The sequence below is a fragment of the Eretmochelys imbricata genome, chromosome 3, assembly GCF_965152235.1.
Source record: "Eretmochelys imbricata isolate rEreImb1 chromosome 3, rEreImb1.hap1, whole genome shotgun sequence".
Taxonomy (NCBI): Eukaryota; Metazoa; Chordata; order Testudines; family Cheloniidae; genus Eretmochelys; species Eretmochelys imbricata.
The window spans coordinates 91,648,058-91,675,653 of NC_135574.1; positions in this window are offsets into that span (position 1 = coordinate 91,648,058).

Genomic DNA, 27,596 nt, shown 5'->3' on the forward strand with positions numbered 1-27,596 from the left:
CAATGTACATGGCAGAGGGGCATTGCTGGCACATATCACATTGGTAGATGTGCAGGTGAACGAGCCTCTGATAGTGTGGCTGATGTGATTAGGTCCTAAGATGGTGTCCCCCGAATAGATATGTGGGCACAGTTGGCAACGGGCTTTGTTGCAAGGGTAGGTTCCTGGGTTAGTGTTCTTGTTGTGTGGTTGCTGGTGAGTATTTGCTTCAGGCTGGGGGGCTGTCTGTAAGCAAGGACTGGCCTGTCTCCCAAGATCTGTGAGAGTGATGAGTTGTCCTTCAGGATAGGTTGTAGATCCTTGATGATGCATTGGAGAGGTTTTAGTTGGGGGCTGAAGGTGATGGCTAGTGGCGTTCTGTTATTTTCTTTGTTGGGCCTGTCCTGTAGTAGGTGACTTCTGGGTACTCTTCTGGCTCTGTCAATCTGTTTTTTCACTTCAGCAGGTGGCTGTTGTAGTTGTAAGAACGCTTGCGCTATATTGATGACACCTTCATCATTTGGACCCATGGAAAAGAAGCCCTTGAGGAATTCCACCATGATTTCAACAATTTCCATCCCACCATCAACCTCAGCCTGGACCAGTCCACACAAGAGATCCGCTTCCTGGACACTACGGTGCTAATAAGAGATAGTCACAAACACCACCCTATACTGGAAACCTACTGACCACTATACTTACCTACATGTCTCCAGCTTTCATCCAGACCACACCACACGATCCATTGTCTACAGCCAAGCTCTATGATACAACCACATTTGCTCCAACCCCTCAGACAGAGACAAACACCTACAAGATCTCTATCAAGCATTCTTACAACTTCTATGATAACTGGCTCTGTGAATATGGGGAAAGTGGTGGACATGCTATATCTTGACTTTAGCAAAGCTTTTGATACAGTCTCATCTATCATTGGTTGTATATACAACTTTAAATGTAATGTTAACCATGGGGGAGAGGGTGAAGAAAAGAAGAGAATCCAATGGATAATTCTGCCTTCCACATTGAGGAAAGTGATCCATAATCTAGACTGAGCCTTTAAGAATCTGGGGAACAGTCCTGTATTGTTACAGGGGCATGGAGAAGACAACCCAATAGAGGTCTTTTCAGTCTCCAATGCCCACAATCCTGCATTTATATACACAAAGAATCCTAACAAGGGCAGTCAGGACCAAGGTCAGAGCAGGGTCAAACCGGAGACTGGGAGTTGTAGAGGAGCTCATAGTTAGGTTACTAGCTAGTTTAACACCAAGGGTGAGATTCCAGGTCAGGTGTCAGGCTCCAGGTCAGGAGGCAAAATCCAAATCAAGAGCAGGAGTGGTCATAGCAGCTATAGGAAATCCACACTATTGCTTCGACACTTCCTGGAATGCCCCTTAGGTTTATATAGCCCTGGTCTACACTAGGACTTTAGATCAAATTTAGCAGCGTTACATCGATGTAAACCTGCACCTGTCCACACGATGAAGCCCTTTATTTCGACTTAAAGGGCTCTTAAAATTGATTTCCTTACTCCACCCCTGACAAGTGGATTAGTGCTTAAATCGGCCTTGCCTGGTCGAATGTGGGGTACTGTGGACATAATTCGCTGGTATTGGCCTCCGGGAGCTATCCCAGAGTGCTCCATTGTGACTGCTCTGGACAGCACTCTCAACTCAGATGCACGATTGTTTGCCGTTGCTCTGACACAGGGAGGGGCGACTGACAACACGGCTTACAGGGAGCTAAAATCAACAAAGGAGGTGGCTTTACATCAAGGAGTATTTCAGGCAGGACTTCACGGAGGGTTCCAATAAGAAATGGTGCACCTAAGTTATTGCTCTTATTGGAACAAGGAGGTTAGTCTGGCCTCTGATTGATACATGGCTACATTTACCTCGCTGCACCTTCTCTGTGAGTGACTGCAGTCTGACCTAGAGGAATGAGTCCCCTAGATGGGGGGAGTGGGGGGGTTTGCAAATGAGTACAAAACAAATCTGGTCTATTTCTTGTTTTGATCCACTCCATCTACCTTTTACATCTTTGGCTGGCAGCAGACGGTGCAGAAGGACTGCATGCCATCCACATCTCATGGCTGCTCGGCAGAAGATGGTACAATAGGACTGCTAGCCATCCTCATCTCTTGCCTGCCCGGCAGAAGATGATGCAGTAGGACTGCTAGCAATCCGTATCACCTGCCTGCTCACCATAAGATGGTTCAATAGGACTGACTGCAGGACTAAAGAGAATGACTTGATCAAGTCACTCCAAATTTAGTCCCTGCGCCCATGTCTGCCCAGGCGCTCCTGATCGACCTCACACAGGCGACCAGGAGCACCTCGGACATGACAAGGATGGCTACCAGTCCTATTGCACCGTCTGCTGCCACAAGGCAATGGGTTGCTGCTGCTGTATAGCAATGCAGTACTGCGTCTACCAGCACCCAAGAGACATACGGTGACAGTGAGCTGAGTGGGCTCCATGCTTGCAGTGGTATGGCGTCTGCACAGGTAACTCAGGAAAAAAGGCGCGAAACGATCGTGAAAGCAGGGGCAAACAGAGGGAGGGCGGGAACGGGGGCCTGACGATATGTACCCAGAACCACCTACAACAATGTTTTAGCCCCATCAGGCATTGGGATCTCAACCCAGAATTCCAATGGGCAGCGGAGACTGCGGGATAGCTACCCACAGTGCAACGCTCCGGAAGTCGACTCTAGCCTCAGTACTGTGGAAGCACTCCGCCGAGTTAATGCAGTTAGAGCATTTTCTGTGGGGACGCACACACTCAAATATATAAAACCGATTTCTAAAAACCGAATTCTATAAATTCGACCTAATTTCGTAGTGTAGACATACCCATAGAGTGAGGAGCCAATCAGGTGCCATGAGGCTGCTGCCTGTCAGACCCCTTGAGGCAGGACTTCTCATGGTCTGTGCCCAAAGAAGGTTGTGGGTGGTGGAACAGAAGGTAATGACTGCTGCTGCTACCTACCACAGTGCTGCAAGCGTGCGTTTAAACTGTTCATAATTACTGTATCCTTCAGGAAAGACTTATCCCCTACAAGAAAACTTTTTGGAAATCAGAGGCACTTTCCTCCTTTCCAGTCATTCAAAACTGAAATTTGTGGTGTAGTGAGAACATTAATCTAATTGGCATCTAGGGCCTGAGTCCATGAATAATGAGTGCAGTACTACTTGTGCACTGGCATGTGAAATGAGAGAGCAGTTTATGCACCTGAGCAGGAAAAATAAATTCACTTAACAGCAAAAAGTCATTTATATCATGTATGAGAAGTTGATAATCTATAATAAGCTTCCTAAGCAATGAATCTGAAAGGCATTCTTTATTACTCTTATTAGTATTGCAGTAATGCCATAGTGGCCCATGAGGCTCACATGCGAGTGCTGGAAGCTCCCTAGGGGTGTGGAGGGGGGGCCACTGGCCTCTCCTGCCCACTCCCCTCGAGGGCCCCTTTCCCAGAAGGCCCCTCCCACCCACTCCCCTCTGCCCCCTGCTGAGGTCCCGCCCTCCCACCTCATGCTCCCGTCTGCCTCTTCTTCTGAGGACCCCCCCGCCACTCACTCTGCTCCACCCCCTCCCCTGAGGGCCCCCCCCGCCTGCTGCTTGCTCCTCTCCACCCTCTTCCTGGAACAGGGGTTGCCATCACAGGGCCACGGCCCCATCACTTTTTCCTGCCCCAGGCAAGCGGTGGGGCCTCAGGGGACGAGGTGGAATGAGGGCAGGGCCTCAGGGGAAAAGGTTGAGTAGGGCAGGGTGGAGCACAGGCAGGTGTGGGGAGGCCTCATGGGAAGAGGGGGAGCGAGGGCAAGGCCTCAAGGGCCAGGCCTAAAGGGAAGAGGCAGAGCATGGCCATGGCACAGCATGGAAGGGGCCACAGTCATGGTGCTGGTGGCCTCCCCCACTTCTATGGAGCTTCCCTTCCAGCACTCCAACAGCAGTTGCAGGCCAGCACACCTCTGGAGGGGTGACCCACACTACATCTGCAGCATTTCCCCTCTGCTTGGATGACCTTTTGCGGGAGCGGGGCAGCTTAGTCTCCCCATCCTCTTATACGCACCACTCATAAGTAACACCAAAGGATTGCAATCAGGATCAGGGGCTCGGTTCATAGATTTGATTCCTAGATTATTGTACTAGGAGGGACCACTGTGATCATCTAGTCTCACCTCCTGTAGAACACTGGGCATTGGATTTACCTGAATTAATTCCAATTTGAACTGAGCAGATCTTTTAGAAAAACATCCATTCTTGATTTTAAAATTGCCAGTGATGGAGAATACATCATAACCTTTGATAAATTGTTCAAATTACCCTCACAGTTAAAAATTTGCACATTATTTCCAGTCTGAATTTGTCTAGCATCAACTTCCAGCCATTGGATCTTGTGACACCTTTCTCTGATGGCCAGAAGAGCACATTATCAAATATTTGATCCCCATGTTCGTACTTAAGCTATGATGGAGTCACCCCTTAACCTTCTCTTTGTTAAGCTAAATAGACTGAGCTCCTTTAATACTATAATAATAACAAAAATAATAATACCCTGTGATGGGGTGTGACTCATCACTGCAGCACCTCCTGCTGGCTGTCCTGGGGATTAGGTCTGCTCACCAGTGCACCTACTTCTGGTGATGTCTCAACACTGTCACTTCTGCTCCAGGACCCATGTCACTCCAAGGACTGGTTTCAGAGTAACAGCCGTGTTAGTCTGTATTCGCAAATCCATCTGACTGCGGCAGACACAGCCCTCTGGCTGTGCTGCATTCTGTACTCCCTCTTTTCAGGGGACAATATTACAGTCCCTCGATCCACCTACTTCCTCAGTGGTGTGTGGGGATGGAGGGAACCCAGACTTGCCTACTACTCTGGGTCCCAGACCAGGGACCCTGTAGAAGACCGCTGCTTGCGGTGCCCCCTCCAACTCCTTAGTAGATTTCCCTGTGCCACTTCCCCACGGACCCACTACCCTCTTTGACCTTGCCTCAGGGCCTCAGCCTGCAAATCCCCACAGCCCACCAGGAGCTTCCTTTAGCTCCCTGGGTTACTTCCTGCAGCACTGCTCTGGCCAGGGTGCTTGCTGCCTTCAACCTGCAAGGCAACCAGTCCTCCTCCCTCCTTGAGCTCCAGGGAGTGACGGAGGCTGCTCTGCAACTCTTCTTATATGGGCCAGCCCAGCCCTGATTGGCTGCTCCTTGCAGCCTCTCTCTAATTGGTTGCCTCCTGCACAGCTCCCTAAGGCTCTATTAACCCCTCATTGGCCAGTGTTGGGCAGATGCCCCATTAAATACCCCCTAGCTTTTATCTAGTTTTTCTCATCAGATGATCTTAAAGCTTGTTTTTTTTAATCCTTTTATTATCCTTGTGGCTCTTCTCTGAACCCCCTCCAATTTACAAACATCTTTCATGAATTGTAGACAACAGGATTCCAATAATGATTGGACGAGTACCAAATATGGATATAAAATAACCTCCCTACTCATACTGGAGAGTCCCCTGTTTATACATCCAAATCTTAGATTAGCCCTTTTGGCCACAGTCTTGCACTGAGAGCTCATATTCAGCTTATTATCCACCATAATCTCTGTCTTTTTCAGTGTCACTGCTTCCCAGGGTAGTCCCCCATCCTATAAGTGTAGACTGCAGTCTTTGTTCCTAGATGTATGGCTTTACCTTTGGCTGTATTTAAACACATACTGTTTGCTTGTGCTCAGTTTACTGATCAATTCAGGTTGCTCTGTGTAAGTGTCTTGTCCTCTTCATTATTTGTCACTCCTCCAATTTTAATGTCATCTGCAAGCTTTATTAATGATGATTTTATGTTTTCTTCAAAGTCCTTAATAAAAATGTTAAATAGCATGGGACCAAGAACTGCAGGGACCACCCTAAAAACACACCTGCTCAATTATGGTTTTACAATTACATTTTGAGACCTATCAAGTAGCTGGTTTTTAATCCATGTAATGTGTGCCAAGTTCGTTTTGTATCATTCTATTTTTTTTAAATCAAAATGTCATGCAGTACCAAGTCAAATATTTTACAGAAGTCCAAATATATTAAGTCAACACTATTAGCTTTATCAACCAAACTTATAAACTTATCCAAAAAAGATATCAACTTAATTTGACAGGATCCAGTTTTATAAACCCAGGTTTATTGGCATTAATTAGATTACTTTTCTTTAAGCCAGGTTGTTTTTTTAGCTGATGCAATCTTCTTTCTCAAGGCTGTGGCTTTTTGGTCAAAAATAGGATGTTCTTAAACAATTTCCAATTATCGTTTAAATTTTTCTGATTAATTGCTTTCTTCTAACAGATTTGGTAAATAATTGTTTTCAGCTTTATCAAATTGCCCTTTTAAAACACCAAGTATATACAGTATTGGTTTGGACTTTATTCTGTGCCCATAACAAATGTGATCAAGTCAACATGATCACTTGTGTGACACTGTATGGATTATGTTGGACACTTTATGTTATCATTGATACCATTATTGTAAAATTGCAAGGAATTTGCAATTCCTGATGAACCTTGTAAGGTGTCAGTGAAAATGTTATGATTTGCAAAGTATCATACTCTTGTTTTTATGTTTGTATCACCTTTGTATTATGAGTTATGGATATAATAGGGTATATCTGTATTTCCAAACCTGTGCTGTGTTTCTGGGTGACACCCCCAGAGAGAATGGCATCAGCACTAGGCCTGCTTGATGGCCCATCAAGGGACATCAGCTGCACGGTGAACCCATTGGAAGAAGCCAAGGACTATGAGTCAGCATGCCTATGGAGAGAACTCTAAGGCCTTTCAGTGTCATGTGCTGGGAAATTTATGTTTGAAACAAAGGAAGTACCAGACGCATGGCAAAGGGGCTATAAAGGGCAGCTGCATCATCTCCATCTTGTCTTCCATCCTGCTTCTTACCTCTGGAGGAACTTTGCTACAAACTGAAGCTCTGAACAAAGGATTGAATGACCCATCCAAACCATGGATGTATTTCAGAGGGACTTTCAAGCCAGCAAACTCACCAATACTGTTAAGAACCTGGGATACGGACTTTGAAGTCTTTGTATGTATATAACTGCTTTACCATTTAACAATTCTCTTCTTGTTCTTTCTTTTTTCCTTATAATAAACCTTTAGTTTTAGATACTAAAGGATTGGCTGGCAGCTTGGTATTTTGGGTAAGATCCAAACTCATATTGACCTGGTAAGGTGGCTGACCTTTTGGGGTCAGAAGAACATTTTGTATATGTGAGCAGAGTTTTAAAATAACTTCTCTCTGTACTGGACTTAGGTGCTGAGTGGGAGCCAGAGAACTGGAATACAATAAGGGGGCTGTGTGATTTTCTGTTTTTGCTTCTTGATAAGCAGTGTAGGGATTAGAAGCACAGTTTGTGACTGGTTGGGGAGTTTAACTTCAGTGTTACACCTAAGACTGGTGGGTGTCTGCTCTCCCTTTTGCAGCCTGCCCTGACCTTTGCATTTCCAGTGAGGGCTACCCTAGGCGCCCTGGGTCACAACTTGTACCTAAGCTACCACTTATTTTTAGTTCTGTAATGAATTTCTCTCTTTCTGTCAAGGTGTGGTCTAATATAGAGTTTCCTCATGTTGGGTGCAACACTTTTTGAGTTAGGAAATTTTCATCTGTTATGGTTAGAAATTCCAAAGGTGTTTTAGTACTGGCAGCATGGGATCTCCAGCATACATCACTCAGACTAAAGTGCCCTATGATCATGCTGTTTTTTCCCCTACACATTATAGATAGGTGCTTAAGGAGCCAGTCATCCTGTTCCCTAATGTGATTTGGTGGTGTGCAGCAGACACCAAATATTATCCCATCTTGTGCTTTCTCTATTAAGACATTGATTCATGAGCATTCAAGATCATTTGCTTCCAAATTGTCAGTGAGTCAGAAACAGATAATGTCATTTTTTACATAAAATGCCACTCTCCCATGCCTTTTGCCCACTCAATTCTTCCTAAAGAAGTTATAACCATTGATTTTAACATTCAAGTCAGATGATTCATGCCACCTGGTTTCAGTAATACCAACCAGATTGAATTTATGGTAATAAGTGAGGAATTTAATTTCCTTTTGTTTGTTACTCCGACTCCTAACACTGGTGTATAGGCAATTAATGAATTACTTCTCTTACCATCTTTTAGTTTCTTGATTAATTTTGTTCTCAACATCATGATTTTGTGCTAAATGAGTGATCATTTATTCCCTCTTTTTACATTTCACGTTATTTGTTTAATACCCTCATGAGTAGTCCAGCCTGCCTGCCCCTGAAAAGGTTAGTTCTCCTCCCCCTGAGGTGGAAGCCATTCAAACTATGCAGCCCCCTCTCCCCACAGAAGATGGAGCAATGTGCCACGAAACCAAAATCCCTCTACCTTACATCACTTACCTAGCCAGCAGTTCACTTCCAGAATCTTCCATATTCCTTCACTTGTGGGACAGGAAAGATCTCTGAGAAGCTCACTTAGACATTCTTTTCCTTCTGCACCTTTGCAAACTCCCTGAAGTAATTAATAATCTATGAGTAAGGCCCTACTTAATTTGTGATATTGTGGAAATTGCAGAGCTCGCAATATTAGGCTTCCACCGCAATTTTGTCAGCCACTTAGGGCTGATAGTGAGAGCCCTGGCTACCATCTGCCTGGGGTTGAAACAGGAGCCCTGGCTGTCAGCTGGGGCTCCTGCTGTCAGTTCCCGGCAGCTGGTGGCCGGGGCTCCCACTGTGAGCCCCATGCATTAATGACTGTAATATAGTTGTGGCACCTTAGAGACTAACCAATTTATTTGAGCATAAGCTTTCGTGAGCTACAGCTCACTTCATGCATCCGATGATACTGTAGCTCACGAAAGCTTATGCTCAAATAAATTGGTTAGTCTCTAAGGTGCCACAAGTACTCCTTTTCTTTTTGCGAATACAGACTAACACGGCTGTTACTCTGAAACCTGTAATATAGTTGCAAAAAATGTCTGGTTGTCAAAAAAGTTAGCAGGCATAACATAATATATGTTGTATTATTCCAGCAAATTTTTCTTAAACAAATAGGTCTTCTCTGCCTTTTCCAAATTACCTCAATTAATAAAAGCTCATTATTACTTTTCCATGATTTTCCATGTCTTGTCTGCAACTCAGCCACAATTATTTGACAGTCATCCAGCGATTCAATTAGGGCCTTATCTATGAGATATCTTATGACGCAGTATCATTAGTGCCGACATGCATCATCACCAGTGGATCCTTATCCACCAACTTCAGAATGTATCCAGTCTTTAACCATCCCGGTGTCCACGTGTCCCTTGCAAAGCATTCTTTCCATTCTTCTTGGTATAGAATCACCCAGAAGGATCGTCTGTCTTACTTGGTCTTCCTGTCATGTGAGGCACTACACAAACACAAAGAAAGACACTACACCTGCCCTGAAGTGCATGTAATTTAATTTCAACAAGACACAAAAAGTGGCTGCAACAAGAAATAGATGGGGAAGGAGGACAAGGCTAACAGCAATAAAATGAAATGGATTAGAAATAGTACAACTTGATTATACCGAATTGTGAGGAGTTTTTTAATTTGTAACTGAATATTAGCTATCGCTGACTTTCAGCAACCTAGACAACATTAGTTGGCGGGAGAAATGGACAAATTGGCATTCAGGGGTGTTGTCACTGGAGTAAAGGAGGGAATGATGCAATCAGAGACAAGAGCAGATAAGTAGTGAAGGGTGAAGTTTGATGGGTCTTGAGGTTGAGTTTAATGTGGTAGAAAAGAAGGAGCCAGTGAAGAACTTCAAAGGGGTGAGACAGGGTCTCAATCTTAGGCCAGGAAAATGGTCTTCACAACTGCATTGTGTATGGCTGAAAAGAGCTTGGCTGATGGCATGTGGATCTCTTGGAGGCTAGAGATGGGCGTAGGGAAAGAAAAAATTAGCAGCATTATGGAGGAAGAAGCAACTGAATTTGGACACAGTCTAGATTTGTAGGAGAGGGCGGAGTCAAAGATGATATTTGGGCTTAAGTGTCAGGGAGAACAATGGTGGGGTCAATAGCCAAATAGAAAGGAGGATGTGGACAAGGCCTCGGAGATAAATTCAGGAGCTCAGTTTTATCCATGCTGAGTTGAAACTGTTGGTGGGACATCCAAGAGGAAGTGTGAGATGTAGGACTGGATGGATGATTACATGTCAGGAATGGATAAATAGATTTACTAGTCAGGTGGTAGCGGAGTTTGGTGAACAGATAAGATCACCGAAGGAAAGGGTATAGTGACAGAGGAAAAAAGAAGGGGGCCAAGGATGGAGCTTTGCGGGAACCCCAAGGAAAGTGGGCAGAGTAAAGAACCCACCAATGATACACTGAAGGAACAACCAGACATGTCAAAGGGCTAAAAGAGGATAGGAGTCATGAAAGCCAAAGGAGGACCGGATTTGGAGGACAAAGATGTGATAACTGTCAAAAGCTAAAGCACAAGATGAAAGAAAATGAGGCTAGAGCAGAGTCTCAGAGTCAAGCAGGAAGATGCCATTCAAGACTTTAGCAAGAGGAGTTTCAGCAAAGTGGAGAGGCTGAAAGCTGGACTGGAGGGGACTGAATGTTGAATTGGAGAGAAAGCTGAGGCAGTGATTGTACACAACACATTCACCGAGTTCAGAGGCGAAGGGCAGAAGAGACATGAGGTTGTATTGGAGGACTTAGTGGGCTACAGGGAGAGCTTTCAGAGGACAGTGAAGAGCAGAATATGCTTGTATTGTAAGAGAAAGCAACGAGGGAAGAAACTGAGGTTAAGGCAGAGGGAGAGGCGTTACTAACATATTCAATATTACTGGTCTATTTTCCATTTTCATTTATAAAATGAACACATTTGTAAAGAGGAAAACAAAGGATGGGGAGAGTTTGGGGGGCCAAAGGGGAGCCTGGATGTGTCTGCTGGGGCAGTTGCATTGTGTAGAATTATTGTGAAGGGGCTGGTGAGTAGTAGCAGGAGAAAAGCAACATTAATGTTCCTAATTGAGGGTCAGTGTGTGCAGCCCATCCGTCAGCATGTCCAGCCTTTCACGAGGGCAGAAGGGGGTTATGCCAATAGAGAAAAAATCTGACTTTGGGGCATGGGAAACTGAAGATATTTATCCTCAAGAGATCCTCCAGGCCAAAAGGAGTCCATGCTAATGCTCACTTTGTGCAGAGCCTGTGTTCTGTGCAAAGCTTCTCGGAGGGCCATAGCATCAAGTTTTCCAAACGGTGTCATTTTTCTTGTTATATTCTGTGCTGTTTTTCCCCTGCCTTTCAAAAATGTCTGCATAGCTGCTGTGCCTTTCCCCTTCTTCACCCTTCCCTGTTTTGTGCATGTGTGTGCAGCCGTCCATTGCTCCACTGTGGCCCTGGATTGTGAAAAATAAAGGCACGAGCACCAGCATAAGTGACCCTTATAAATTAAGACAACAGTGTTTCACCCCCCACAAACAGTGTTTCTCCCCCTCGTACCCCCCCACAAGAGCCTACCAGTTGGCAAGGCCGTTTTGCATTAGCATTGTGCAGTGACCCCTGGCCCATTTATTAATACTCCCTCTGCCCTCTGAAGAAAGGGCTGACACATGTCCTCCTGTTTTCCTTGCACTCACACTATACTTTCTTTCCTTGCCAAACCCTTTGGCACTCTAACTCATTTTATACTTACAGTGATTTTCTGCTGAGAGCTTAATGAGTGCAAAAGGGCACTTAAGACTTACAAACATCATAAGGCAAAATAAGTGCTGTGTGGGAGCCAAGCTAAAAATGAACAGAATTAGTAGCACCCAAAGGGAGGGGCAGATGGTGCAAGGCTAGCTTCTAAAAGCATCCAAATGCCTTAAAATAGATTATCTTACCCTAAACATTTAATTTTTCTTTGTAGTTTATAGATTTGGATCTAGGTATTTCCAGTGTTCCCAGCACTAGGTTTAACAAGACACTCTGTTACATTGGCTAGCCCAGTGTAAAATCCTTTCAAAATAAGTTCACTGCTATACAGAGGAATATTTTTAATGCTTGGAAATCTCTTGAGAAATACTCAGCTCTTATTCTGGACTCTAACTCATTTTAGCAGATTAAAGTCCAGATTATCCCTTTCCCATGGAAAATCACATGGAAGGGAAGATGTTACTGACAAAGATTGATTCTTATTTCCAACTCAGCATTCTGCCTTATGCTCTCCTGCCAGAGAAAAAGCCACAGCAGAGGAAGCAGTCAAAGGACAATGCAGGCAGTTCTCATGGAGGTCTGAGATTAGGAGACCCAAGAACATTTTCCTACAAATCTCAGGTTGTTTGTGCTCCATCCAGGTCCCCTATCCTACCAGCAGCATGGCTGTTGTCTCTGCCACTCTATGGCCTAACCAGGGTGTATATAAGTTACCATGCTTGGAGCAGTAATAATTTATGCTGACTATTGTGTCCTAACTTTTGCCTTCTTGAGAGGGGAGCATGCTGAACAAAGTGACTGTTCAACTCCCTGGCCTTTGGCTGAAGGGACGAGAGCCACATGCAGAGTGGGTGAAGGGGCTCAAGATACCAGGTAACTGCCTTTTCCCCAAGACACACTTTCCACTGGATTGCTGTGATATTTCTTCTCTGCCTTTTCAGATGCCAGGAGCATATGGCCCTAAACTCTGATATTTTTTGGCTCTCCTGCTAGATTAAGTGCTCATTTGAGTCCCATATGGTGGCAAAAGAGCCCAAGCCCAATGCCATTGGCCATTGCTTTGAAAACCTATGATTTCAAAGCAATGGCCAATGCTAAAATTGTCCAGATCTGTGTAAGTTTCTTTAGTGTATGTAAACTGGGGCTAAATGAGCTCTCCCCCTGACATCTAGTGAGGAGCTGGAGGAAAAGACTTCAGGACAGACCATGTTTGTAGAGACACTCCCACAGTGCCTAGGTGCACAGCCTGATGGAGCTCCTTTGCCAAAATGATCACTTTGGGCTGATGTTGGGTTACAAATCACTTTAGTACTGAGTACAGGGGTAATGAAATGCTATCCTTATTGTATAAGTAAAGGGCAGCAAAACTGTAATTAGCCTGTCATGATTGAGGGTGTCACCCTAAAGATTAAGATTAAACTCGATAAGTTTATGGAGGAGATGGTATGATGGGATAACATGATTTTGGTAATTAATTGATCTTTAAATATTCATGGTAAATAGGCCTAATGGCCTATGATGGGATGTTAGATGGGGTGGGATCTGAGTTACCCGGGAAAGAATTTTATGTAGTATGTAGCTGGTGAATCTTGCCCATATGCTCAGGGTTTAGCTGATCGCCATATTTGGGGTCAGGAAAGAATATTCCTCCAGGGCAGATTGGAAGAGGCCCTGGAGGTTTTTCGCCTTCCTCTGTAGCATGGGGCACGGGTCACTTGCTGGAGGATTCTTTGCTCCTTGAAGTCTTTAAACCACGATTTGAGGACTTCAATAGCTCAGACATAGGTGAGAGGTTTTTCACAGGAGTGGCTGGGTGAGATTCTGTGGCCTGCATTGTGCAGGAGGTCGGACTAGATGATCATAATGGTCCTTTCTGATCTTAGTATCTATGAATCTACAGGGGTAATGAAATGCTATCCTTATTGTATAAGTAAAGGGCAGCAGAACTGTAATTAGCCTGTCATAATTGAGGGTGTCACCCTAAACTTAACCTCACTCGCTAAGCAGGGTGTAGAGATGCCAAATCCCAGTGGAGATGAAGGTGGGGACAGGTGTTCCTACTTAGGGGTCAGAACTCCACCTGAAGAGTCCTGAAGAGTCTACACAGGAAGACTCAGCAAGGGTTAGTGAACTCTTGAAGAGAAGAAGCCACTTGCTATTAAGTATGAAAACATGGATCTCATTAGTTGTTTGTATCGCACAGATTTCAATCCTAAAAGACATTCAAGAGCAAGGAAAAGGTTAATGTCACTCTTCAGAAATATTAATTGTTGAGGCTTTGCAGACCTTAGAGTGACCAGAGGGTGGAAGTATAGAGTTATTAGTCTTTTCACTAGCTTAGCAAACACTGCAGACTTCAGTAAAGTTGTGCTGGTATACATTTAACCTTCCCCTCTACAGGGTTTAAAGACAGAGCTGCTTAGACTCAAGTGAGAGTCATTGTTTCTGTTCAGTGATTACTCCGATGAAGTGAGCTGTAGCTCACGAAAGCTTATGCTCAAATAAATTGGTTAGTCTCTAAGGTGCCACAAGTACTCCTTTTCTTTTTACTAGAGCTCAGTCAATGTTAAGCAGGTCTAGAGGCTATCCATTAGACCTGGTGTAGGGACAGCAGTGAAATGAAAGACAATGCATAGACTGTACCGGCAGTGAGGTTTCCTGCTACTCGGTGAAGTCCTAAGAGCTGAAATCACTAAAGACCTGCGTTAAGTGGTGGAACCTTAGAACAGGGGACTACAGAAGTGACAGTGAGCATCCAATAATGTCATCATAGTGACCAGTGGCAGCAGAGAAAATCAGTCACAGCAAATGACCAGTGGCCGGAGAGAAAAGCACCAGAGGCAGCAGCAAACCCGCCAGTTGCAGAGGTGCCCAGTGACCACAGAGACCTTGCTGGACACCCCCTCTCCCTTTCGGGGGGGGGGGCAAACCCCTGTGAACAGACATCTGAACTCTGGGTCCTCGCTAATGAAGGACAGCCAACAGTGAATGGGGTGCAGTGGAGGGAGAGGGGAGTGATGTGTTAAAGGGACATTCATTCATTGGACTTTCTACCTGAAAGGTGGGAAACTGAGGTAAAGGACACTGCCCAATGCACTGTGGTGTCAGGTTTCTTTATGGTGGCAAGCTTTTGAATGTGGTTGTAGTGTTTTCCCAGACTAATGCTTTTTCCCTTTTAATAAAAGTTCTCTTTTGTTATACCGACTCAATTCTTGAGAGTGGGGAAGTATTGCCTCTTAGAGGCACCCAAGGGTGGTGGTTAATTTTTTTTTAGATTACTGGGTAAGGGCTCGAGCTGGTTATGTTTTGTATTATTAAGAGGAACTCCTAGATATTGAGCATGGCCTTGTTGCTGCCGATTCCACCTGGCAGAAGGGTTATATTTAAAAACTGAAATCTGGCTATTTTTGATGAGACAGCTTGAAGTTTTCTTGTGCAGAAGCTTGCTGGACTTTATATGCACCAAGAATTACACAAGCTTATTTCAATGGGAATGGTTCCCTGGATGAGCGTTGCCTCTTACATAACAGCTTCCCAAATATCCATGTTAAAAGTAACAAAGTAACTTCTACACAGGAAGACTCAGCAAGGGTTAGTGAACTCTTGAAGAGAAGAAGCCACTTGCTATTAAGTATGAAAACATGGATCTCATTAGTTGTTTGTACCGCACAGATTTCAATCCTAAAAGACATTCAAGAGCGAGGAAAAGGCAAATGTCACTCTTCAGAAATATTAATTGCTGAGGCTTTGCAGACCTTAGAGTGACCAGAGGGTGGAAGTATAGAGTTATTAGTCTTTTCACTAGCTTAGCAAACACTACAGACTTCAGTAGCGTTGTGTTTGGTGTACATTTTACCTACAATTGATTCTAGTTAAATGTAGATATTTTTGGTTCTGTTTCACAAAAGGGTGAAAAATAACTACCCTTTGCTAGTATAATTTTGGTGATTCCCCCCCCCCCACCCCGTAATTGCTTTTTAATCTCTTTACTTTGTGACATATTTAGTGACACCAAAGCCATATTAACCAATTAGCTGCATAGGTACTCCACTTATACACAGGTGAACGTTGTATCCTAGAAGACAGTCCTGGGTCTTTAATACATTACATCTTATGTAATTATTACATATTTTTATAATAATGATGAGCATGTATGTAGCTACCATAAGTGATATATGAGATACCAAAGCTATCACCAGTTTTAAGTATAGGAAAAAAATCTCTGGTATTTCAGGTCTCACTGTGTGGAAAAAGTGTGGCAGAGGTCTTACTCTATGACCTTGGCCAAGTGCCTTACAGAAAATTCCAAAATAAAACGTTCCACCTTATGCATTTCTCCCCATGGAAAAAGGATGAGAAAACAAACATGTAACAGATGCTTAATGTACTGGCAGGTGCTCAAATAGTATGTTGATAAACACAGAATGAGAACCTACAGAGAATAGAATTTCTGTGCCTTCAGTTTCCCTCCCTGTACAACTGGCATAATCTTTGTAATGTGCAGGTCCAATGAGATAGAGACATAGAACTGGATGTTATCTGCAAGGTAACACAGCCCACACCACTTTTTATAGCCGCTGACATACTCACATACAGAACCTATAATGAAACAGAACTCTGTATTACCTTGCAGGAAAAACCCACTAAGGGCAGAAGAGCAATCTCCCAGTACTACCTTCTGGATCTTTTAAGAGACAAAGGAGCTCTATCTATGCTAGGACCTTCAGGCATGTCAACAAAACCTTGTGGTCAGCGGATTCAAAGGCAGCTGATGGTCTATGCTAATTCTTTAAACAACAGGAGAGGTGTTGCATTCTCTCTGCCATAAAGAGTGTTATTAGTATTGTCCACTTTTGGTTGACAGCTTTGACAGCTTTCTGGGCCTAGTCTAACTGGTAAAAAAGCCCTTTGAGGGGCAGTGGATCAGTCTTAAACAGATGGATTTAAACTTTTCCTAGTTGTAAAAATGTAATGGACAAGTCAAAACCTGACCCATGAAAATTACAGGCACACTTTTTCAGGAGGGTTACACTCTATACTTGGGACAAGATCCTGAAATATCACAAGAGAAGTCTGCCTGCATCCCCACTGACAGCAATGCTATAAACTCAAACAGTTGTGCTCACTGCCTTTTCAGAATTTTACATAGCAGTGGCCATCTATCTTATCACAACTCTTTATTAACAGCATATTCAGAGCTCCACAAAAAAAAATGTGTCAAGGAGAAATATGTCCAGTTTTCCAATATCTGCAGATGGAATATTATGCCACATATAAATCAAGCTCTGAATAAATTTGCAGGTCACCAAAGGAGATTGAAAATACTGTTTTTGGTGAAAAGTCCTGCGAAAGGGTTTATATCAAGAATATATAAAATTCTGAAAAACTCTGAAAAACCTCCTATGAATGGAAGGAACACGGGGCAAGACGGGCTTCTGACACAGCCCCTTTCACCAACCTGGTGGCTTAAAGGGGCAATAATGCTATCCTAACTTGAAAGCTGAGATTTCTCCACAGGTGGAAATCACTAGGTGATGTAGAAGAATGGCAGAGGTTTGGTCAGATTGGTGCTGTGCTCTGGCAATCCTCAGGAGGCATACTGCCCTGTTGGGGACCATTACCATCTCATGAAAGTCACAGCAGTCCTGAGGGTGGCTCTAATTTGTTCCAGGGGCCAACACAGCATCTATAGCAGAAGTGGGATCTGCACTGAACACTGCTCAGCCAGATATAAGGATTCTCAGAAAGGTAGAGAAGAGACCTGCAAATAATTTTTTCCTAATAAAGACTGTAACAAGGTTAGGTTATACATGCTGAATTGTTCTAATTCCTTTTTGTGTCTAGTGACACAACTTAAAATAGCATTTGAGATTTACCCCTCCCAGGTAATTAGAATAATATTTCCTCCAACTGCTGCAAAAACTGCTTTGACAGAGGTTCTTCATCCCTGGAATATCATGCTCTTTTATAACCAATTACATTCAGATTTCCTGTGTTCCAATCCAGTGCCTTAGCCACAAGACCAGGCTTCCTCTGTAATTATACTGCTGTCTGTACGGCATCATTCTGTGTATACTTGTGCAGCTTTTAAATCAGGTTTCAATAAAAAATTGATTTAAAAAGAAGGAAGGAAAACGGAATACTTGTGAGAATGAGTCAAGGGGAGCAGGCTTTTAGGAACCATTGTATCAAAGACAAAATAATAGCAGTGTCCTACCATATCATCAGTAATGGTCTGTTGGATGAACAGCATTTTTCCTAGCAACTCTCTGAAACCTTATTGGTTCTATTAGTCTTTGGGACAGACCAATAAAATAGTTCTCTCCCACAAGAGAAAAAATAGAGACAGTAATTGTTCTTTATATTAATTATGTTGCAATAGCTTTTACAAGCCTTGGCCATGTTTGGGGCTAGGTACACTATATGCACACAATAAAAGTTAGTCCCTCACCTAAAGAGCTTACACTCTAAATAGATAAGACAGGCAAGGGGAGATAGCAATATTACACCACCTCCAGTCCCAACTGAAAGGCAAGTTTTATTAGAACAATGAATACTGCAAATGGGGCAAAGTATTTAAAATGTGTGGCTGAGTTTATAAATGCAGATTTTTCTCTTTAGTACCCCATCTAAAATACATGTAGAATCAGACACTGTCTGTGGAGCTACTGATTAAAATGCAGGCTGATCTGTGTTAAGCAAATAATATTTAGGAAAAGGTTGAGCATCTTGATTTCCTGTCATGTTAACATTTATTAGTGAGTGGAGAGTTCACTTCATGAAAAGCATTACAGTAAGAGCCCAACTTTCCTCTCTGTGCAGTATTCATCATTCCTGTGTGTATTCTTGTAGGAGCAGGGGTTAGGCCAGCGTTGTCACCCCTGCTTGACAGGAAATGTCTGGCTGACAGCAGCGTGTAGGCAAAGCTCCAGAGGTAGAAGGGTCTTCCTGTTAGCAGGAAAATGGTTAAGGAATAGGTTTGCCACATTAATAGAGCTGTCTCATTAGTAAATGCACATGGATGATGAAGATGTCCTGACTAACACACCTCTTAGCAATTTTTAAACATTTCTCTTGTGACCTTCCTCAACACTGAAGTCAATTCTAAAGTGAGAGCAGGGGCCACAACAGGCCTTGCCAGAAATTCCGGCTATTGTCCCCCAGCCTAGATGACAATGTATGTACGTGGAGAGCCTGGAGGCAAGGGGATTGTATGAAGAAGGTGGGAGTGACTTGTCCAACCCAAACACTCAGATAAGCATCCAAATGCTGAACCTTTTTAAAAATTGGTATTATGGTAACACTAGATGTCTCAGGCAAGATTAGCGGCCCATTGTACCAGGCACTGTGCAGCACAAACACCAAGGGCTTGTCTACACTTAAAATGTCGCAGCTGTGCCGCTATAGCGCTTCAGTGAAGGCACTACTTAAGCCGATGGGAGAGCTTCTCCTGTTGGTGTAGGTACTCCACCTCCCTGAGAGGTTGTAACTAGGCTGACAGGAGAATTCTCCCATGGCTCTAGCACTTTCTACTTCGGGGGACTAGATAGGTTTAACTGCGTCGCTCACGGGTGTGGATTTTTCACACCTTTGAGCAACATAGTTATACTGACCTAATTTCCTAGTGTAAACCAGGCCATAGTCAGAGAGAGTTCATGCCCCCAAAAGCTTGCAATCTAATTAGACAAGACAGGCAAATATAGTATTTGCCCTTCATTTCACAAATGGGCAAACAGAGGCTCTGAGAGTCACTTGCCCAGGCTGTCAGTAGCAAAACAGGGAATAAAACCCTGAGGCAGATCGTCAGCTGATATAAGTCAATGGAATTGTGACAATTTATACCACCTGAGGATCTGCCCCCAGATCTCCTGAGTCCCAGCCTAGTGCCTGAGGCACTTGACTATACAACCTCTCCAGGCACAACCTCCTTTTGAGCTTCAACCCGCCTTGCATTCGTATTCCACAGCAACAATCATCATCTTGTTGTTAAAGGACAGAACTGGAAGTTAGCAGAGCTCAGTGCTCTTCCTAGCTCTGACATCACTTGCTGCATGACCATGGGCAAGTCACTTGATCTCTCTCTGTTTTTCAGTTTCCCTATCTGCGAGGTGGGGATAACAACATTTACCTTTCTTCATATTGAAGTTTGCTCATATGGATACATTTCTTGGTGTTTGGAGCATTCTTTGAGATCCTGCAATGGAAAGTGCTATAGAAGTGCAGCAGTTATTCAAGATACTATAGAAATCCAAACTGTAGTTTCCTCAGCTTTTAGTCACCTCTTTGGTGGTTGAAGTCACAAGTTCCTCCCCTTTCCCCTCCCCCCAATAACATACACGTTATGCAAATAATTGCCAGCAATAAAATGCCTGGAGTATTTTGTTTCTTAATTAGTGTGGTTTTGATAATATGAATAAGTAAGGTGACATTCAAACTGAATGGGAGTACAGGAAAATTTAGGGGATACAATCCAAGGAGGAGCTTCAACTCCCTTCACATCTGTTCTTCTATTTTGTTTAATTTAGAAGTAATTCAATTATTTTTTATGAAACCCCTTCCCTCCACCCCTTTGTCCATTCTAGTCCTTCAGCATCTGTCCTCCCAATGCCTTTGCTGCTCCATCACACAGGGAAATAAAAGCCACTTCATGGCCCAGCTGGTTGAGTAGGGCTGTACAGTACTTGTCTCATCCCCTGGGGGACCTCTGAGTGATATGCTTTTGAAAAGCATCTGGGCTGCGGCAGGTTCTCTATTAAACCCAGGCTTTCTAGTCAGCAGCTGAAAGGGACAATGTCCTTCATCATTATTTCGGGTCACAGAAGGTTATAAACATGGAGAATCAAAGTCCATTGAGCATTAGTAAATAAATAAATAAAATAAAGCCTGTGATGTTTCTGTTTAGCGCGGGCAAAGTAGTTATTACTGATTCACCTGCTTTATACGCTCCTCAAACAGTGCTTGTTGATTTGGGCTATTACAAGATAATATTATTATGAAAACATGGTCATAGTTTCTGAATGGCCAGGAAAAAGTTGAACTCTGAGAGGGTGCATATGCCAGGGAAACAATCTACTGAACATAAATCAAAGAGTTTTATTTGATTATTTTTAAAATTCCCAGTTTTGTTGTTGTTGTCTTTTTAAACTGTGAGCTCTTCAAGGCAGTACCTGTGTCTTCCTTTGTATCTGGAAAGCACTTAACACATCTTGGGCACTACTGCAATATAAATACTAATAAGGCTTTGTGGACACAGATTCAAGAGACTCCCTCCAAGTTTACAGTCAGTCACATTATTGCCATAGTTCCAACTTGTCTTTGGTCAGGGATGACCATCAAACAGAGAAAGCATCAGCAGAGTCCACAAGTTACAGATCTCCAGAAAGCAGCTGTGTCCAAACCAACAGATGTTAGTTTCTCTGACAGACACTGTCCAAACTGCTGTGTGATTTGTATGTATGTTCTACAAACATAGTAAAAGATTTAAACAACATATATCTGGGCTATGAACTCAGTTCACCACCTCAATATATCAGTCTGAATCATCCCTTCCCCATCTCCTGGCTGATCCATCTTGATGCACTGGACTAGATTTAAAAAGACTCCATATCTTCCACTGTTTGCAGTGTTTCCGTAGCCATGTGGGTCCCAGGACATGAGAGAGACAAGGTAGGTGAGCTAATATCTTGTATTGGCCCAATTTCAGGACCCGAAGAAGAGTTCTGCGTAGCTCAAAAGCTCGTACCTTCCACCAACAGAAATTGGTTCAATAAAATATACAACACTGCAAACGACGACGGAAGATATAGAATTTTGTCATTTAAAATGGAAACTTTACAATCTGAAGAAAGAAGCAAGACTAAATGTGACACGTACTTCCTGAATGTATGCAACAAACAAAACATCCTCCGAAGACTTCTCTATAACCCTCTGGCCACTACATACAACTCCAAATATGCTGAACAGCTCTGCAGAAAGACCTCAGAAAACCTGAAGAACCATCCCCTGCACCTTACATACTCCAGAAGGTACCATCTCAAACGAAAAATCATCACATGCCACCACAAAATGGAAGAAAAAAAAAGTAGGAACCCTACCTACAGGTCATGCAGGAAACCTAAAACAACTATCAAAAGGACCCTTATGATAACCATCCCAGCACTTACCTGAAGAAGAGCTCTGTGTAGCTCAAAAAACTTGTGAGTTTTGGCAGCTCAGGAGAGTGCTGAGTCTCCTAGCAAGTTGCTGTGCATGTAGGAGAAAGGGAACAGAGAGTAGATAGAGCGTGACTCTTGTCCTGCATGTACTGTGCTGCGGGAAGTACCTGTACCCAGGGCTGCCACTACACCTGAATTCCCCTGAAAAGCTCCCATACAATTGAAAATATCCCAAATTCTACTTATTTAAGAAATATCAGCCCCAGTCCCTACATTTTCATCATTTGCCCCCATCTCGGTAAATGACAGCGTCATCCTCAACACCACTTCCTGGAACTTGAGAGCTTATGTCACAGCTTCAAGTTTTATGTATTTTCATAGCTGACATGCATGAATACAAAGGAAATTATCATTGGACCCTGATGTAAGCAACATATATTTCTTTACATTATAGATAAAATGTAAGTATAAATATCAAATCCTTACACTAATAACATGTTTAGAAATGGTGTGTCTACTAGTCTCCCACTTAATGTGACAGGAAATCAATAGAAATCACTTAGGCTCATGTCATTTATGAAAAAACTTTAAAAACGTAGGAGCTTTTACAATAAGAAAACAACATTGTCTAGTAACTGGAGCACAGGATGGAGTCAAGTGATCTGGGCTCTGTGCCAACGATGCCATGGGCTCGCTGTGTGACCTTGAGCAAATCATTTCCCCTTGATCCTGTAGTGTCCCTCATCTGTAAAAATGGGACTCATACTTGGCCACCTTTGTAAATTGCTTTGATCTCCAGATGAAAAGCACCATAGACTATAAAGTGTTATTTTAATGACTGAATCAGAATCTTCTGGTTAGCTCTGGCTCCCAGATCCAACATAGTGTTTGTTCCATGGGTACATTTCAGTCTTCAACTCTGCCCAAGTCAGAGAGTAAAAAAAAGATTAAAATGCCAAATCCCAAACACAGGAAAACATCCCAGGGGTTTAAAAATACAACTGATACACAGATCAAGGTCTACACGGTGGGGCATTACCAGACTAATGTTACTGATGGGATCCTATAATGTAATACTTTGGATGATAAACTGGACTGATGTATTCACAAAGCTACAAAATGAAATATGCCCCAAACGCTCACGGTTTTCCATCCCCTTAACATTCCCAAATACGTAGGGAGGAGAGTGTGTGCGTTACTGTAAGGCGACAGCTACCCCACACACTGCTCGACTAAGCCATGCCTCACCAGCTGCACTGCTATTTATACCCATGCTGGGGGCGCTATGCAGGTACATACACTGCATGCCGCCAAAACAAATAGGCCGTGTAGACATACCCCAATAGGAAATTGTGCCTTTCCCCCATTGTCAGTGGAGCATTTGAAATGCTCTAGACCAGTGGGTCTCAAACTTTTTTTTCCGCAGACCACTAAAAAATTGCTGAGGGTCTCGGTTGACCACTTAATGATCTTTCCAAATGTCGTTTGTACCGTTAGCTAACTATTGTAAAGCGCTTTGGATAAAAGCGCTATATAAAAAAAACCCCTTAATAATAAACAACTTTTTTCTGTTCTACAAATAAAAGCACACAACTCATATTTTAATATCCATAGTCTTACCTTTCTAACGCAATGGGTGTGCCCTCTCTCCCCCACCACGGCAGCCCAAGCTGGGGCTGGGAAGGAGGGGAGGTCTCCCTCTGGCCGCTGCAGCCCTGGAGCTGGGGAAAGGCTCCTCTTTCTCTGGCTGCCGCAGCCCTGCACATCCCAAATTCCCCCCACCCCCTCTTCTCACCCCACTGCCCCCTCCCACCTACCTCCTACTCCCCCCTCTGTGACTCCACTAATCAGGTGGGTGGCTCTTCATTCTCTCGTGTGCGGCTGCCTAGGCATGCACCTTAGAAGGAGCTATCTGTGACCACTTGAATGGTGCCCATGGACCACAGTTCAAGAACCTCTGCTCTAAGCTAATGGCTCTGTCAGGGCTGTTCCATTGTCTCAGTTGAACAAAATCTCAGAATCACAGTCTGAAATGGCCGGGTGCTGCTGTCCAAAAACTCCCTCTCTTCTGCGACAGCAGAGACTGCCTGAGTCACTAGGACGACTTGCCTGAGGTTTGGAGGTGGGTATGGGAAATGGGAGGATATGTAAGAAGGCAGGTACAAGCTTTTGTGTAAATCTGTTCTGCAGGCAGTTTGTTCTCCAGTGTGAAGGAGAGATGCAAAATGAACTCAAAAGTGTGTGTGTGTTTGTTCTGGAGGTGGGGCAGAGGGGGGAGAGAGAAGGGCCGAAGATAAAGTGGATCACATAATCAATGTGCAAGGATTTCTTAGGGTTCCTTGAAAACATGTAAGCAAGTCAACCTCTTTAACCAGAGGCTAAAGGAAAAAGGAGCATTCAGCTCGGTTAGCGGCGGGGTAAATGGGTAGTCCTCACTTTGGAAGGTTGTGGGTGAAGCAGCATAATAATTCTTCGGGATGATCAGAAAAATCCTGTTTCCATAGTGCAGTAACTATTTTTATTTAATGATGTGAAGGGATTTTATATCAGAAACGTCCGTCTTCTGCCTAACCAGTTATCTTCCAGCTCTTTTATGCTCTTATAAGTAGGACATGAAACAAGACTGATTTATCTTATTGGCAGTTCAGTTAATAAAAGGTCTTTACAATCAGTCTTCTTGGCGCTGTCAGGGTGTTATGGTCTAAACTGGTGCTGCTGAAGTCTGTTGCATTCATCAAACCGGCAAAGTTTAATTGTTTTTTATTATTACTAATTAGTATAATGATGATTCTGTTTCACTTTTCACTTTGGTGGGATTGTTGATTCTGTGGGTACAGTTGCTGTGCAGGCTGCCTTTCCTTAATGGGTTACTTACCGATCACTGCTGGAAACTGCGAGCATTAGAATATGCTCATGCCTCTTTAAAATACTCCTCTACATTACTCCGAAGAGGTTGATGTGGCATGCTGCTTTTGTATTATTAATCAGTTCATCATGTTACAAACATCATTTAGGGAAGAGAGTGTGTAATGTCTGTAAACACCAGTTTGATATGTTTCTGTAAACATCCATTTGAAAATGGGAGTTACTGAAATGCACATTGATCACGGTAGGCAGGGTACTAAATCTATCAAGCATTTTACATCATGGGCTGTTCTATACCGCCTTGTCATAAATATAAAGGGAAGGGTAAACCCCTTTGAAATCCCTCCTGGCCAGGGGAAAGCTCCTCTCACCTGTAAAGGGTTAAGAAGCTAAAGGTAACCTCGCTGGCACCTGACCAAAATGACCAATGAGGAGACAAGATACTTTCAAAAGCTGGGAGGAGGGAGAGAAACAAAGGGTCTGTGTGTCTGTCTATATGCTGCTTTGCCGGGGATAGACCAGGAATGGAGTCTTAGAACTTTTAGTAAGTAATCTAGCTAGGTATGCGTTAGATTATGATTTCTTTAAATGGCTGAGAAAAGAATTGTGCTGAATAGAATAACTATTTCTGTCTATCTTTTTATAACTTAAGGTTTTGCCTAGAGGGGTTCTCTATGTTTTGAATCTAATCACCCTGTAAGGTATCTACCATCCTGATGTTACAGGGGGGATTTCTTTACTTCTATCTCTATTAAAAGTCTTCTTGTAAGAAAACTGAATGCTTTTTCATTGTTCTCAAATCCAAGGGTTTGGGTCTGTGGTCACCTATGCAATTTGGTGAGGCTTTTTATCCAACATTCCCCAGGAAAGGGGGGTGTGCAAGTGTTGGGAGGATTGTTCATTGTTCTTAAGATCCAAGGGTCTGGGTCTGTAGTCACCTAGGCAAATTGGTGAGGCTTTTTACCAAACCTTGTCCAGGAAGTGGGGTGCAAGGTTTTGGGAAGTATTTTGGGGGGAAAGACGTTTCCAAATAGCTCTTCCCCAGTAACCAGTATTTGTTTGGTGGCGGTAGCGGCCAATCCAAGGACAAAGGGTGGAATATTTTGTACCTTGGTGAAGTTTTGACCTAAGCTGGTAAAGATAAGCTTAGGAGGTTTTTCATGCAGGTCCCCACATCTGTACCCTAGCGTTCAGAGTGGGGAAGGAACCTTGACACGCCTCGACTTACAAAACATGTTTAGATTTAGGTTATGTCTATGCTGGTCTGCATACTCAAGTATTGGATTGTACATGTGTGATGTTGTACTCTATATGATTTTATGAAAATATGCTAATGAGTGTGAATATAATGTAACTGGAATGCGCTTCATGCAAAAGGTCTCCTGTAAGGTATCATTACAAAGCTTATAATCTACTGAGTGTCTTCATCCTATTTGTATGAATGTATCATTCTTGTATCTAAAACTAGAAATATGAACTATAACTCTGAGGGCCTATTGTAATTATGCAAAGTGTGGGCCATTAATGGTGGTTTGGAATTTTGATGGCTCCCATTAACCAGGACAATTGACTGTAGGTGGCTCTGTTTGCTTGTAAGTCTTCCTGCATACATGTGTGCTGGCAAGTGGGTAATGAAGTCTTACAGTGACATGTGATCATGTCACCTGAACTGGAATTCATCTTTAACTGGGTGCTTTTCCATTTAGAAGGAGGGGTGTAAACCCAGAGAGGGACAAAGGATTCCTGCCTTGTGCAAGATATATAAGGGGGTGGAACAGAACAAAGGGGGCTGCAGTCATAATAAATCCCCTAGCTACCACCTGAGCTGGAACAAGGGCTGTACCAGGGGAAAGGATTATGCCCAGACTAGGAAGACGTCCAGTGTGTAATAGAAGCTTATTGAAACGTCTCTGAGGGTGAGATTTTGTCTGTATTCAGTTTTCTTACTGTAGTAGGCTTAGACTTGCGTGTTCTATTTTATTTTGCTTGGTAGTTCACTTTGTTCTGTCTGTTATTACTTGGAACCACTTAAACCCTACTTTTTGTATTTAATAAAATAACTTTTTACTTATTAATTAACCCAGAGTATGTATTAAAACCTGGGGGGTGGGGTGGGGGAGCAAACAGCTGTGCATCTCTCTCTATCAGTGCTATAGAGGGCAGACAATTTATGAGTTTACCCTGTAAATGTTTTATACAGGGTAAAATGGATTTATTTGGGGTTTGGAGCCCATTGGGAGCTCGGTACCTGAGTGTTGGAGACAGGAGCACTTCTTAAGCTGTTTTCAGTTAAGCCTGCAGCTTGTGGGGGACGTGGTTCAGACCTGGGTCTGTGTTTGTAGCAGGCTAGTGTGTCTGGCACAACCAGACAGGGGACTGAAGTCCCAAGCTGGCAGGGAAAACGGGCTCAGAGGTAGTCCCAGCACATCAGGTGGTAGTCCCAAAGGGGGTTTTGTGATCCAACCTGTCACAACACGCTCATGCATGCTCCCCATCCTATGCTGAGTGTCCACATGCGTTGTGCTGGACATGGGTATAACACAGGGTACATGCACATACCTGCATCCATACTGCAGCCACTGTTACACAACATTAATGCTACCTTCTCAGAGCAGTAACCCACGATTCTGTGCGTCACTCTATGAACTGCTTTGCAGTGTGTCATTGGTACTGTCTCCAGCCTTCACACATTTGCTGATTACAGTGATCACATCACCATTCCCCTGTTATGCCTGGACAAATGGGTGGAAGAGATGGGACAATGGGCTGATTCTCTGGTATGGTAGGGTGGGATCACATCATTTTGGAAACCTGGGATGGCCAGCAAGGGCTTCAGAACATCCAAAAGGAAAAACAGACCTTCATGGAGCTGTGGGAGGAGTGTGCACC